This window comes from Nicotiana tabacum, unplaced genomic scaffold (genome assembly GCF_000715075.1).
Source record: "Nicotiana tabacum cultivar K326 unplaced genomic scaffold, ASM71507v2 Un00198, whole genome shotgun sequence".
Lineage (NCBI taxonomy): Eukaryota > Viridiplantae > Streptophyta > Magnoliopsida > Solanales > Solanaceae > Nicotiana > Nicotiana tabacum.
In genome coordinates this window covers 44,086-56,423 of record NW_027438436.1, presented here as the reverse complement: position 1 = coordinate 56,423, position 12,338 = coordinate 44,086, and the positions used below count along the sequence as shown (strand labels likewise).

Genomic DNA, 12,338 nt, shown 5'->3' with positions numbered 1-12,338 from the left:
AAAATAATTGGAAACTAACATAAAAATTGAAAATTTTCAATTTTTCCCTACAATGGATATCATTCGACGGGTTTCTTGAGGGATTAAAGTCGAAAGAAAAAGACAAAAAGCTTTTCAATTTGTGTCGCGGTTCTTTTTCAAGGGTTTTGTTTGAACCGGGTGTAGTTAGTTTTTATTTTTGTTAGAAGTAGGAAACCTTGTGCTATGATTTGAATGGAAGGACATATCTCTTGACTCTATTATACCTTGATAATAGTGAGTGCTTTAGTTGTGACTCTTAGGCTTAGTTTTTGACTCTTGTATAAGTACCTTAAAGTGTATGATCTTAACTTTGCTTAACTTCTTTGACTAGAGTGTCTTGATGATTCCGATCTTGAGTGAGTTATGTGCCATGTGTGTGTGAGGTTTTGTGTTATTCGTTGAATTGTATTTGATGTCTAGAACTTGCCCCGTATGTTTTCAAAGCGAAATAGTAGTTTTATTCAGTCTTGGAAGTGATATAGGTGTTTCGTTGTTGAGCCAGTTATATGCTTTTACACACCTATTTTTCATGTATCTTAGTTAACCCTTTTGATCATGTAATATTGTTTATTTGGCAACCACATTACAAGCCTTACCCATTTGTTTGAATTGACCATCTATTTGAACCTTTTACCTCTCGTGAGCACTTGAATTTGGAATGAACATTGTGAAAGTTGAAGTGTGGGGTGGTTGGTTTGGCTTTTGAGTGGAGCTAAGGAAATAAGGAGAAAGGTGCACTGTATTGAAAAAGTAAGAGCCACTTGAATAGAAAAAGAAAATAAAAAATGTTGTATTGTTGTGCAAAATATTGTTTGATAGTGGTTTCTCTTGATGTAATTGTGCTTAAAGAAGTAGGGAGTTAATGTATATTGATGTGAAGGTGGAGTTTTGATTTGATATAAGTGTGGGGTTTTGAACAATGAAATATATGTATTAAAGTGCTTAGGGAGGTGTAGTCACTATTATATCTAAATGTATCCTACCCATCCCACAACCTACATTATAACCAGTTAAAGTCCTACTTGATCCTTGACTGAATGAGCTCAATTAGTAGAGTAGTACAGTACGGGCAAGCCTATGGTACGTCTTTTGTGGCATATGAATGGTGTTTCTGAGAGTGAGAGAATTCTTTCTATCTTGGGTTCCTAATTGTTCTTAATTTCTATTGTGTGTGGAACTACTCTCTATTGTTGTGTGAGGGCACTTGATTCACGAAGGAAAGGTAATGCTTGACCTCCGTGTTAGAGTAAGTGAGCGGGTTATAAATTATGGGTGGTGTTTTTGAGTCAAAGTTTGAAGCTAAGATGTTATAGTATTGTACTTAATATATTTTAAATATTCTTGGTGTGATGAGTTATGAGAGTTGTTGAAAAAAGGTCGTGTCTATATGAAGTGTAGTTTGATTGCTCGAGGACAAGCAATGGTTTAAGTTTGAGGTATGGATTGCAGGTTATAGTTATGTATTTTAGTCACTTATTGCACTCTAATTCACTGCACTTTACATGTTTTGAGATTTAACTGGTAGTGTTTTAAGCCTTGTATGGGTGATTCCGAGCTATTTAGATGTTATGGAATGAATACGAGTGATTTGGAGCTTTGAAGTTTGAGTAAAATCCTAAGGGATTAATCCGGGATCGTGTTCGGGGGTCGAGGACAAAGTTTGGACGTCAAAAATCAAAGTTTGATCCGTACTATGAGAAAATTACACTATCGCCCCGTGCCATGCATCGTGGGGCGTGGGGCGCTAGTACAAAATTCTTGCAAAGTGAAAAAATCAGCTCTCTGTATTTCCCCACTAATTCCCCGCATGGCGTATCGCCCCATGCGGCACGTCTGTGCAATATTTACAGAGTTATTTTCCTATTTCAGCTAGGAAAAGGTGATTTCGTCTGGACCCGACCATACTTGGTATAAATACATAGAAAACGTTATTTGATGGACTTTTGACACATATTCGACCTAAGGAGGCTAAGGAGACACGAGCACAAGGATTTCATCATTCCTTCCTCACTCAAGACCCGAGTTTGGATTGAATTTATGCTTTCCACTACTTTAACTTTATTTGTGATGAATTTCTCTATATCTATGTAGTAGTTCCCTTTTAGGGTTTGATGGATTTGGTGTTTTGATGATTGTTTGTGGATTATAACTCTAGTTTTATGTATTGAAGCGTTTTAGGATATCTTTGCATTATATTGCTGGTTGAGTTCATTAATTCTTCTTAGTAATCGAAAGAGGCTAGTTGAATCATAGATTAAACCTAGTTAGAAGAATAATCGAAAGAGCTTTTCTAAAGACCAATCCACTACGCATTTTTCCATATCTTCACGTGCTTAAATTGGTTCATCTTGTGAGGTTAAGACTTAATCGAGAGAGGAGTTTTTGCTGAACGTTTGAACTAATAATTGAGTAAGTCTTATAATGGTCAATTTAAACAAATGGGTAAGTATTATAATGTGGTTGCCAAGGAAACAGAATTACAGGCTCAAAGGGGTTAACTAAGATACATAACAATTAGGTGGGTAAAAGCATATAACTGGCTCAACAAAGAAATGTCTATATCACTTCCAAGACTGAATACAACTACTATTTCGCTTTGCAAACACACGGGGCAAGTTCTAGACATCAAATGCACTGAACATAATAAAACAAAACCTCGAACACACATGGCACACAACTCACTTGGGATTGGACTGTCACGACACTCTAGTCAAAGCAGTTAAGCAAAGTTAAGATCAAACAATTTAAGGTACTTACACAAGAGTCAAAAACTGAGCCTAAGAGTCACAACTAAAACACTCAATATTCTCAATGTATAATAATGTTAAGAGACATTGTATTCAATTCAAATTATAGCACAAGGTTTTATACTCCTAACAAAAATAAAAACTAACTGCACCCGGTTCAAACAAAATCCTTGGAAAAGAACCGTGACACAAAGAGAAACCAAGAGGGAATTAATACACTACCTACAAAAGAAAATCTTTTTGTCTTTTTTTCCTTCAACTTTAATCCCTAAAGAAACCCATCGAGTGATATTCATCGTTAGAAAAAATCGAATTCTTTTTCAATTTTCTATGGTTTTCCAATTGTTTTTACCTTTAACTACTACAACTACCAAACAGAAAACTAAAACTAATATACATACATACATACATACATACAAGTATCCCCTACCCTACATTTTAAGTTATGGCATGTCCCCATGAAATACAATTAAAAAGCATAAGGCAAAGGAAACATCCCCGAATATCTAGTCGGGGTCTGAGTCGAAATTAGGCTCCATTCCTTGCCTTCGAACTAATGCACACATCCAGGAAGACAACTTCTTCTCAGCCTTCTTGGGGTACACCGTACACTTATCTTTCTCACTCAATGTAGCCTTCTCTTTCGAGCCCTTCACTTTCCACTCAACACTCGCAACTAGTTTTTTCTTTTGCACCCTCTTTTCTACATTCATATCAAAAGTGATCATTTCCTCACCTACTCTAAGCATGAGTTTCCTCTTGTGTATATCCAATATTGCTCTACCCGTTGCTAAGAATGGTGTTCCTAGGATGAGGGTGACCTCCTTGTTCTCCTCCACTTTCACCACTATAAAGTCTATAGGAAATACGAACTTATCCACCCGAACTAACATATCTTCCACTATCCCCTCGGGTATCAAAGTCGTTTGGTCTGCCAGCTGCAAAGATATTGGCACCAACCTTATCTCTTCAATCTCTTTCTCTAGTCTCCTGTAATTAGACAAAGGAATTAGATTAATTGAGGCGCCAGAATCATATAAAGACTTATCAAAATTAATAGTGCCTAAAGAGCAAGGTATAGTAAAAATCCACGCATCTCCACACTTTTGTGGGAGTTTGTTTTGCAATATCGCGTTGCAATTCTCTGTGAGTTTCACCACCAAGGTCTCCTTTATTTTTCTCTTCTTTGTCAGGATCTCCTTCAAGAATTTGGCATTGGCAGGCATTTATGAGAGAATTTACATGAACCTGTTTCAGTAAAACCAGAAATCTCCCAAACTGCTTGTCCAGCTTTTCTCTACATAGCTTTTGAGGAAGAGGTAAAGCAGGCATATACTTGCTCTCTTCAGGTTCCTCCCTTCTCAAAGTTTCTTCCTTATTTTTCTTCTCAGTTTTCATCAGGCCCTTCTTCTTTTTATCAACATCATTTTTCAGTTGCTTCCCACTTTCTTTTTCAAGTATCACATCATCCTGGATCCGGGTGGGATCTTTCAACACTCGCCCACTTCTCATGGTCACAACATTCACCATTTCTTTGGAATTCTTTTTTGTATCAGCGGGGAGAGTACCTGGAACTCTCTCAGATAATATTGTTGCAATCTGTCCCACTTGTCTCTCCATGTTTCGCAAACCAATGCCAAATATTTTGATAGCTGCTCCATGAGCGTCCAGCCTCTCATCTGTCTTGATAATAAAAGACTTCATTAGATCCTCTAGACCCGGTTGAATGGGCTGTTGAGGCTGAAATTGCTGCCTCTACTAATTTTGGTATGCTAGAGCTCCTTGTCCCTGCGGGTTAGAGTTATTTTGCTGCAAAGCATTAGTAGTACCTCCAGGTGAATCCATGAAAAAATGGGGAGCCTCTGACCCATTGCATTGAAATTGTAATTTCCCATAACACTTATTTCCTCAGTTGAGGATTGGCACTTATGAGTAGGGTATCCTCTTCCACATCTATCACACGCTGCATGAGGCTCACTTTGTATCGAGGCTAAGGTCAGCTTCCTTATCTCTTTGGCCATAGCATCAAGATGTACCTGCACAGATTTGTTAGCATCAACCTGGTGAACACCAGTTGATCTTCTTCTTTCTGTACTCTTAAAGTGCCATTGATTAGTATCTTCAGATAACTCATCAAGAATTGTAACTATCTCTTCAGGAGTCTTCTTCATCAATGGGCCTCCAGTTGCATTGCTCAATGTTCTACATGAGGCTGGTGTCAACCCATCCCAAAAGTCCTGGAGTTGCATCTAGAATTGAATTCGCTATGTTGACACTTTTGAACAATCTCCTTAAACCTCTCACATGCTTCAAAAAATGTTTCAGTATAATTCTAGGTAAAGTTATGGATTTCTCTTCTAAACTTGCCCATTTTAGCTGAGGAGAAATATTTATCAAGGAATTTTCTGGTCATCTCCTCTCATGTTCTAATCGAACCCGTGGGCAGGCTACGAAGCCACTGCTTTGCATCAGCTTTAAGAGAAAAGGGGAATGTCCTTAAGTATACTTCATCTTGTGACACACCATTGTATTGAAAGGTGTTCATAATCTCCTCGAAGTTCATTAAATGTGTGTTTGGATCTTCATTTGGCTTCCCTCTGAAGACACAGCAATTCTGAAGAGTTTGAGGTAACCCTTACTTCAATTCAAAGTTGTTTGCTACAATTGGTCTAACACTTGATAAACCTTGATTGTAGACCGGTCTAGCATAATCGCCAAGTGGTCTTCCAGGCATGGGAGCTATATTTCTGAACTGGTCTACACCCAAGAGTTGATTTTGAGCAATTCTACGACCCCTCTCTTCTTTGTAGATAATTTGTGCATCTCTAATAGCTGCTTCTTCAGTATCCCATACAACTTGTTCTCGTCGTTGGGCTGCTTCTCTCGCAGCCAAATCTACATTATCCTCACCGTTTCCAGCCATAAGTTCTTTGGTTGAGGATTGCCCAAACTTTTCTGATGTCTCGATAAGATTTCTTTCCTTCCTCAGCTATCACGGTAGTTTTTCTATATCTGGCTCGTATGGTGGCACTTTTTTCGCAGAGGCTCAAGTCATGCACCAATCTAAACCTGTAACTTGTGCACAGTCAACAACACCAAACGTAAAAAGAGAAAAATAAAATAAAATGGAAAGAAAAATTCCTGAATTAGCACTAGAAACTATTTCAAACACTGTTGATTGCCAATCCCCGACAACAGTGCCAAAATTTGACGAGCTCGAAACACACACTTAAATTATGGTCGCTAGTCAAAGATAGTATAGTATAATATTGTATCCACAGGGATTGGAGTTAAATAATATTTTCACAGTTTCTAGCTTGATTGTTGTCCAGGAGAATCAACAATTGAGAATTATATGATTAATAACTAAAATTAACTAAGAATCTAAAGCTGTTTACAAATGACTATCGCAACGAAGGTAAGCAAGGAAGTTATCCGTGGGAGAAAAATGGGATTGATAGGCTAGGTGCAAGATAATTATTTGGTATCTAACTCTAGATAAGTCACTTCTAATGTTTAAGTGAGTCTTTCGAATTCACTCAATTATCATTTCAAACGTTCAGCAAAATCTCCTATCTCGATCAAGTCTTAACCTCACAAGTTGAACCAATTTAAGCACGTGAAGATATGCAGGAATGAGTAGTGGATTGGTATTTAGGATAACCTCTCTCGATTATTCTTCTAACTAGGCTTAATCAATGATTCAACTAGCCTCTTTCGATTACTAAGAAGAATTAATAAACTCACCCAACAATATAATGCAAAGATATCACAAATTATGCCTCTCCCGATTACATGAACCAGTGAATATAGATGCAATAGTTAAATCATCCAAAAATGCTTCAATACATAAAACTAGAGTTATAATCCTCAAACAATCATCAATACACCAAATCCATCAAACCCTAAAGAGAACTACTCCATAGATATGGAGTAATTTATCACAAATATAATTAAAAGATAGGAAAACATAAATTCAATCCAAACTCGGGTCTTGAGTGAGGAAGGAATGATGAAATACTTGTGCTCGTGTTCTTCCCACTCCTAATTAGCCTCTTTATGTTGAATATGAGTCAAATGTGTTTTTTGGAATAATATTTTTCCATGTATTTATACCAAGTAGGGTGGGGCCCAGACGAAATCACCTTCTCCTAGCCGAAATAGGACAATTAGTCTGTCAAACTTGCACAGGCGTTCAGCATGGGGCGACGCGCCATGCGGGGCATAAGTGGGGAAATCTAGAGAGTTGGTTCTGAATGGCAGCAGAGATTTTCATAGCCACGGCGCCCCATGCGCCATGGCAGTGAGGTTTTCTCAAAGTACGCATTTTTCTTGCATTTTGACGTTCAGACTTGGTCCTCGACCCCGAACACGATCCCGACTTAGTCCCTTGGGCTTTTACTCAGAATTCAAAGCTCAAAATCACTCGAATTCATTCTATAACAACTACATATCTCGGAATCACTCCTACAAGGAAGAAAACATATAATAAGTGCAAAACACAATCACTTAAAGCTCAAAACAAATAAAGTGCAGTAAATTTGAGTACAATAAGCGACTAAACCACTAGATTATAGCCTACCATCAGGAACTACTCAGTAGACATGGAGCAATTCATCACAATTATAATTAAAGTATAGGAAAACATAAATTCGATCCAAACTTGGGTCTTGAGTGATGATGGAATGATGAAATCCTTGACCTTTTGCTCCTCCAACTCCTCCTTAGCTTCCTTAGGTCTAAAGTATGTCAAAAGTCCAGAAAATAACATTTTTCCATGTATTTATACCAAGTAGGGTCAGGCCTAGAAGAAATTTTCCTTTCCTAGCCGAAATAGAAAAACTTGCAAACTTATTGCTTTTCATGAGTCGCACTGTGCGTCGCCCACTGCGTCGCATTAGTGCTTTTTCTTGTCAGACCTCAGAAACCCATCCTCTGAACTTTGTCATTTCCTGACATAAAATTACACTGCTGCATCCCACAGTGCGTCGCACTAGTGCATTTCTTCAGTTGTTGCTTCTACCTTGATTTTTGACGTTCAGAAGTTATCGTCGACCCCCGAACACTATCTTGGCTTAATCCTTTGGGCTTTTATTTAGACTTCAAAGCTCCAAATAGCTTAAATTAGTTCCACAACATCTACATAACTCGAAGTCACTCCTACAAGGCATACAATACACAATAAGTACAAAACACTAGTAATTAAAGCTCAAACACAATTAAAATGTAGTGAATTAGAGTGCAATAAGCGAATAAAATAAGAGATTATAGCCTACCATCTAGACCCCACACTTAAACCATTGCTCGTCCTCGAGCAATCAAACTACACTTCACATAGACGCGACCTTTTTCAACAACTATAATTACTCATCACACCAAGAATATTTAAAACAGATTAAGTACAATACCGTAACATCCTTGCCTCAATATTTGACTCAAAAGCACCACGCAATTTTCACAACCCACTCACTTACTATAACATGGAGGTCAACGACATTACCTTTCCTTCGTGAATCAAGTGCCCCCACTCAACAATAGAGAGTAGTTCCACACACAATAAAATTTAAGAACAATCAGGAACTCAAGATAGAAAGAATTCACTCACTCTCACAAACAACATTCATATGCCACAAAAGACGTGCCATAGGCTTGCCCGTAGTGCACTACTCTACTAATTGAGCTCATTTAGTCAAGGATCAAGTAGGACTTTAATTGATTGTAATGTAAGCTGCGGGACAGGTAGGATACATTTAGATATAAGAGTGACTACACCTCCCTAAGCATTTTAATACATACAATTAGCCATTCAAAATCCCACATTTATGTCAAACTACGACTCCACCTTCACATCAATATACATTAACACCCTACTTCTTTAAGCACAATTACATCAAGTTACCACTATCAAAGAACACTTCTCACAATCATACATTTATTTTTTTTCTTTCCTTTTCAATTCAAGTGGCTCTTACATCTTCAAAACAATGCACCTTTCTCCTTATTTCAATAATTCCACTCAAAACCAAAACCAACCACCCCATACTTCAACTTTTACAAAGTTCATAACAAATGCAAGTGCTCACGAGAGGTACAAAGTTCAATTAGATGGTCAATTTAAACAAATGGGTAAGGCTTGTAATGTGGTTGCCAAGAAAATAGGGTTACATGCTCAAAAGGGTTAACTAAGACTAAATAGGATTACAGGCTCAAAGGGGTTAAATTAGATGGGTAAAAGCATATAACTGGCTCAACAAAGAAATGCCTATATCGCTTCCAAGGCTGAATACAACTATTATTTCGCTTTGAAAACACACGGGGCAAGTTCTAGACATCAAATACAATTCACAGAATAACACAAAACCTCACACACACATGGCACTTAACTCACTCAAGATCGGAATCATCAAGATACTCTAGTCAAAGTAGTTAAGCAAAGTTAAGATCATACAATTTAAGGTACTTATACAAGTGCCAAAAACTGAGCCTAAGCGTCACAACTAAAGCACTCACTATTCTCAAGGTATAATAGAGTCAAGAGATATTGCCTTCCATTCAAATCATAGCACAAGGTTTCCTACTGCTAAAAAAAATAAAAACTAACTACACCCGGTTCAAACAAGGGGGAGTTGTTACACTACCTAACAAAATAAAATCTTTTAGTTTTTATCTTTCGACTTTAATCTCTCAAAAAACCCGTCGAATGATATCCATCGTAGGGAAAAATCAAAAAAAATCAATTTTCATATTTTTTCCAATTATTTTCTATCTCTGACTACTACAATCAACGAGAAGAAAACTAATATACATACATACAAATATCCCCAACCCCACACTTTAAGTTGTGGCCCCACTAGTCTCCAGAATATCCGCCGTGCAAAGAATCCGTTAGCACCTATCCAAGAAGTCCTGGGCGTCCTCAAACTCAGCCCCACTAAATGATGGAGGCTAGAAGCTCCCAAACCTATCAAGTCTTCTCTGCTCATCATCAGTCATAACGGGATCCACCTGGGCCTGAGCAGCTACAATCGGCTGGGCAGGCAATACCCCCGGCGTCTGAAGTCCCTACATTACCTTCTCTGGAGTACTGGGCATAGAGAGTCTGAGTACCTCCCCCGGCCTGAGAAGTGGTTGGTGCGGTCTGAATAGAAACGACCTGAGCAAGGTTAGTGCACCCAGGAAAAATCTGAGCCAAAGCATCCTGAAGGCCTGGGATCACAATGGGCACAGTTGGTGCCTGAGCTGGCCCCACTAGCTCAACCACATCTGGAACCTACTCCTGAGCTGGAGCAACTGGTGGATCTGCAGGCGCTGCTCTACATGTTGTATGAGCTGCACCTCTGCCCCTACCGCGGCCCCGACCGCGACCTTGGCCTATCGTGGCCCTGGCTTGTGGTTCTAGTGGATGTCCGTCCTATCCAGTATCATGTGTCCTCACCATCTATGAGAGAATAGAATAACAGAAGTTTTAACTTTTCCGGAATCAACAAATCCGCACGACAAGAATATAAGAATGTGAAATTTCCTAAGGGTTTGACAACCTCTCAAAGATAAGTACAGACGTCTCTGTACCGATCCGCAAGACTCTACTAAACTTACTCATGACCCGTGAGACCTATGTAACCTAGGCTCTGAAACCAACTTGTCACGACCCAAAACCTACCCGTCGTGATGGCGCCTATCAAAGTACTAGACAAGCCGACTACTCAGACATTTCCAACACTTTAAATCTTTGAAAGATATGAAAACAGCTTAAATAAAGGGAAAACCTTTAAGAGCAGTATAGGAAGTCATAATTTAATACATAATCTCTCCCAAAACCGGGGTGTCACCGAGTATATGAGCATCTACATAGAGATATAGTCCGGTACACCGTCTAGGAAATAAAACTAAAATAAGTAAAATGAAAGGTAAGGAAGGAGAGTCAAGGTCTGCGAATGTCAAGCAGCTACCTTGATGGTCTCCGAAAGTCTGGCCTCTGCAAATTAACAATCGCTGTAACCGGAAGCACCCGAATCTACACACGAGGTGCAGGGTGTAGCGTGAGTAAAACCACCTCAATAAGTAACAAATCTAACCTTTGGACTGAAAGTAGTGACAAGTCCAATTATTACGGTCCACTTTCAACATTTAACAGTACGAAAAGTTACAGAAAATACAACCATGATATCTCATATATTTATATTCTACAAATGAAGGTACAAGAACTTAGACATTCTATCAACAAGAACTTAGACCTGCTTTCAGATTTCACAAAAAAACATAACACATAACAGGGTAGATCTAGCCCACATGCAAATAAAACAGTGCACATCCAACCCAAATATCATAACTGCTAACATTCCGCCCACTGTGGGTGTGGAGACTCCGGAGGGGCCGATCCATCCCAAGCGCTATAATAAGCCAAATCATGGCATGAATCAACAAACCTACTGCAACGTGCATTCCGATCCATTAAATATCACTCATAATACACCTTCAGCCACACTCAGCCAATACCTCCTCCAGTCTCTCGGGCTCACCAAAATCATGATATTCAACCCACTAATGATGATATGATATAACAAAATAAAGACAACAGAGCCTGAGCATAATATGCAAGCAATAACTGTGATTGATTACAAATTGACAAATTAGGCAGTTAGTTCAGCAGCAAAGTACGACCACTGTAGGTCCTAATAGTACCATCATATAGCCTAAGAAGGGTTTCTAACATGACTGACAGCTCAATAAGCCTAGCACATGGTGAAAATACGAGTAACACTAAGATTTAACAACTATTCAGTTCCATGGAATCGACAAAGTCACAATTCTTACGGTGCACGCCTACATGCTCGTCACTTAGCACATGCGTCACCTCAACACCAATCATATAATATGAAATTAGGGGTTTCACACCCTCAGAACCAAGCTTAGAAGTGTTACTTATCTCAAACCGTGCAAATCTCTACTCCAACACGCTTTTGCCTCGTGAATCGGCCTCTAAATGCCTCGAATCTAGCCACAAACAGTTCGATACAATCAACACGGGCTAAATGAATAAATTCCATAAGAAAAAACTAAGTTATTAATCAAAATTCAAAAAGTCGACTCCAAAGCCAGCCCCCGGGCCCACGCCTCAGAATCCAATAAAAGTCACAAAATCCGGAAGACCATTCAACCACAGGTCCAACCATACCAAATTTACCAAAATCCAACACCAAATCCTCAAACCCCCAAATTACACCTCAACACCACACAATCTAGGTAGGAAATTCAATGGGAAAACATAATTATTGAATAAATTTAACCACAAGTGACTTACCTCAAGAAACCCCTCGAAAATCCTCTCTAAAATCGCCTTAGATAGTGTTTGCAAAGTCCAAAATGAGAGAAGTCATGAAACCCTTCTGTTTTAAACACTGCCCAACTATCCCGCTTCTGCGGTCCCAACATCCGCTTCTATGGTACCGCTTTTGCGGTCAATCATCTGCATCTGTAGAGGCCACTTAAGGGCAGACCAACCACTTCTGTGGTCACAAATCCCGCTTCTGCGGGTGCGCACCTGCGCAAGCCTATCCGCTTCTGCGGACC

General features: G+C 39.0%; 1 non-coding gene across 1 annotated transcript; it reads left to right on the top strand.

Moving 5' to 3' along the window:
- Nucleotides 1-5,026: 5,026 nt before the first annotated feature.
- Nucleotides 5,027-5,133, top strand: LOC142179036 (small nucleolar RNA R71). The gene has a single exon (XR_012707189.1). It is a non-coding gene; the product is annotated as a small nucleolar RNA R71 (small nucleolar RNA).
- Nucleotides 5,134-12,338: the final 7,205 nt, after the last annotated feature.